Source organism: Acartia tonsa, chromosome 7 (genome assembly GCF_053477335.1).
Source record: "Acartia tonsa isolate MP-2025a chromosome 7, ASM5347733v1, whole genome shotgun sequence".
NCBI lineage: Eukaryota > Metazoa > Arthropoda > Copepoda > Calanoida > Acartiidae > Acartia > Acartia tonsa.
The window spans coordinates 35,964,212-35,968,009 of record NC_137266.1 but is presented as its reverse complement, the minus strand read 5'-3'; the positions used below and the strand labels follow the sequence as shown (position 1 = coordinate 35,968,009).

Here is a 3,798-nt window from a genome sequence, read left to right as displayed (position 1 = left end):
CATCCCTCACCTCACGGATCCTTCTAGATAATTGTTGACCGATCAGTCTACCTGTTTACAAGATCTTACAGTTCTTTTCATTCGACCAAATATAACACATTTTGCCATATTGGATTTGATTGTTAAATCTTTTTTACTGTTCGTGGATTTTGTCCACAAATTTTGGAAGATTTTTAAAAATTTCATAATTTAAAAAAATCCTTTAGTCACATGTATGCACCTTTTTAGAACCTATCCCTTTATTTCTGCTTCTCTTCATGCAAAATGATCCATGAAAGACAATGCGTCTATTCCAAGGCTTTTAAACAAAAAGCTGACTGACAAGTTAATAATCTTGTAGACTACCACACTTTGATAATATTTTTAGCAAAGCTCCTCTAAAATTCGACGTGTTTGTCTTTTTATCTGTCTTTCCATCTATTTTTTTCTGTCTGAATGTCCGTCCGTCTGCCTATCTGTATATCCGTCAGCTGTTATTAAAGACAGAAAGCTAATGTTTTTGTGAAGATTCCCGGTACCAATGAACGTCCAGTATATTAATTACTTTTAAGATCTCAAAAAGGCCTCCTCTATAAAGAATGAGGCTACCTATTTTTTAGATATGCGGTTTTAAAAGTTTTTAAGAGGTCTAAAAGTTTATAAATAATCTGACACATTATCAATAAATTGAGAGTGGCATTGAATTTCATGTTTAAGTAACAAATTATACAACCAAAATAAACATTTGGCCATAGGGTTTCATTTTGTGGGCGGAGCCCATTTTTTCTACATTTTTCAACAATGTCAATCTTCAATATAAAAATGAGAAAAGTAAAATTTATACAGGGTTTGGAACCCTAATTTTTTTATCTTTAATTCAGAACAATGTTGTTTAAAAGATACAGAACAGTATCATATTAGAATAATGATAGAAGCTGGACAGAGGATGATTTGAAAGATGGTAAGCAACATTGCTATAGAAATTTAAGCTTTCTATCTTAAATAGCAGATTATTAAAAAAATCTTTCATCTTTGAATATTATACTTAAAGTCTCCATCCCTCATTTGCCGATCATTTTAACTGTGTTAAAAGTTGAAAAGATTTCAGGTATGATTTTGAAATCGATTATTATAGAAAATTTTATACGAATAATAATATTAACACTAGTTAAGTTTTTCATTTTGTTTCGGTACAACGGCATTTGGTTGGCCGTTTACCAGATCTTTGCGTACAGACGTATGAAACCTGCTACTTCCCACAAGAGACAAAACCAGCATAGTTACTAATACAATTTATTGTATGAAAACGGTCATGCTGAAATAGAAAATAACAAAATTAATAATCAAATATTAAAATGTTAAATACATGATAAAATAAATCTTGTAAAAGAGAATAAATCTTTTCTTATTTGGAACAATCGTCTTTTTAAATAAAATAAATATTCATTATGAGAGGTTGCGTGCATTCGAAATTATATTAAAATATATAAAGTACTAGGGTTACTTTTTTGCTTAAAATTAATCAAAAATTAAATACGAGTTTGAAATTCATAAACAAAATCATTATAGACTACGATTAAAATATTCTGATACAAAAATAAATTAATTACTTGGTCTAATTTAAGTAAAAATGAACGATTAATTTGCCGTCTTTTAAAATTCATTCCATTCCATTAAAAATGCTTAAAGAAAGAATTCTTACCGAAGTTTTTGTTCCTGTAAAGCCGGGAAGCAATCAAAGGTATTTTTCAGTACGGACAACACCACAATTCTGATTATACATGGTTTTTCATCACGCATATAATCCGCACATTTTGAAAGAAAGATCAAAGATGGCTACGCTCGCTTTGTTTATGGTCCATGCGCAAGCATTGTTTTGAATGCCGCGTTCAATTATGAACATTTGAATTTCACCGCTTTCCAAACTGACATTAATGATAAGGAAAACAAAAGGATAAAGGTTCGAGTTCACAAACGCATCACACTATTATACTTCCGATACACATTTTACTATCCGCGATAACCTGTCTAACATAACTATTCTAAACTATTGAATGGCACGAATTTGCAACTAAAAAGTGTAATAAAACTTCTATGAAGATTAAAGCTGATTCATTTAGAGAAGGAGGCATTTTAGATTTTCATGTTTTCTAGCTATATTCGGTTTTAACAGTATTCAATCTTCTGAATCTTAAAAATAAGCAACGTTGAGGCGAGGGAGGGGGGGAGATGATGTTAATTTTTTAAACGCCCCCACTCCCCAAGAATAGAAATTTTTATCTGCTTCACTGTAAATGTGTTAAGAACAATTTGGATGCATCACCCTGTTTTCTAAGAAGAGTACAGAGAACTATTTGGATTGATAGCTTGTCCTGTTTGCTTAGGCTAGACAATACATTTAATATCATAGATAATCAGTCCAACACAATATTCTGTCTAATCTAACAAAATTGTGTAAGTTTATTTCCATTATATTCACAATATAATTTTCCGTAAATGCATCATTTTATAGACTAGTTATATGGATAAAATTAAATTTTAATGATCTTTAAATATCAGATACCCCAGGCCTCAGATAACAAGGAAATGGTGATTTTAAACTTTTTGCGTCTTCCTAAAAAGTCTTAAGATTAGTTATTGGGGTTGAACACCTGAATAGCGCTCTTAAGTATTATAGATAGAATTATGATATAGAAAATGATTTATTGGATTTCTAAAAATTGTATTTTAAGTTTATTACTAGCTATCTGTTTCCTAACGCTCATTTTAACCAAAAATGATTTTAATTTCTTACCAAAAAAATGTTAAAATTGTTCCTAAATTGCGTGCCCATAAGTACAATTATGAGATTGAACATCTAGACATATAATATTTATTGTATAGACACTGGAAGACATATTATTTGTTTCACATCCTTCAAAATTTTGTCTGCTTTTACTGGAACTTCAGTTTTAATCAGGTAGGGAGTGGACATTTTAGTCATTACATTTTTATAATAACATTTCTTATTCGCTGGCTTAACAACTTTTGAGACTTTGTTGAATTATGATTTGTTGGTTTATTATTTTAAGTGTCTTAACCAGTTATTGTAACCTACAGAAGGGGTAAAGTTGTGTATCGTCATTGGGGATGAATATCCATATATTGGCAATCGTGTTATCCCTTTAGATACCTGAGTATACAAGTATGAAAATAATTTATGTGTATCTACCATAAGCTAACATTATATTTTATTACTTTTATATTTTACGATGGACATACAACCTAGCTATTGAGTAACTTTGCTCCATAAACTGTAAATCGTTAAGTTTTGATTACCAGGTTTTTTACATTTAAAATAAATGTTGTACTTTCTACCATGTGTGAGAATAAGATCTGTTGTGGGCAGGGAAGGGCCATTGGACTGTAAATTATATTGGTATTTAAAGAATTATAGACATGCTCATTTGCTTAAAAACGTTTGGCACCATTGAATCTTGATTGATTGCATTTTTTAAGGATGTCCAAAATTTTCAATCGATACTTTTTATATACAAAAGTGTTAATTTTGATTTCAATAATAGGGTGTGTACAACAATTTTCTTCGCCCATTGTCTTATCCCTTAAGATCCCTGTGTCTTCAGCGGGCAGGTCTGACAGACTGACAAGCCAATTTCGTTTGATACAAGAATTTGTCAGGGATGCAAAGGGGAAAGACAATGTAAGAATAAATTTATTAATAATCATCAAAATTGACTTAACCAAAGATTAAATTATTTATTTAAAAATATAGTCTAAACCCACCTAAATTTAAGTAAAATATCAAAAGTTTTTGAGTCA

At 30.2% G+C, this 3,798-nt stretch overlaps 1 long non-coding RNA gene across 1 annotated transcript; it reads right to left on the bottom strand.

The window, feature by feature from the left end:
* Positions 1 to 1,258: 1,258 nt before the first annotated feature.
* LOC145324295 (uncharacterized) lies at positions 1,259 to 1,798 on the bottom strand. Its single transcript, XR_013881231.1, has 2 exons — positions 1,682 to 1,798; positions 1,259 to 1,294 (listed from the first exon to the last, which is right to left on the bottom strand). It is a non-coding gene; the product is annotated as an uncharacterized LOC145324295 (long non-coding RNA).
* Between the last annotated feature and the right edge of the window lie 2,000 nt (positions 1,799 to 3,798).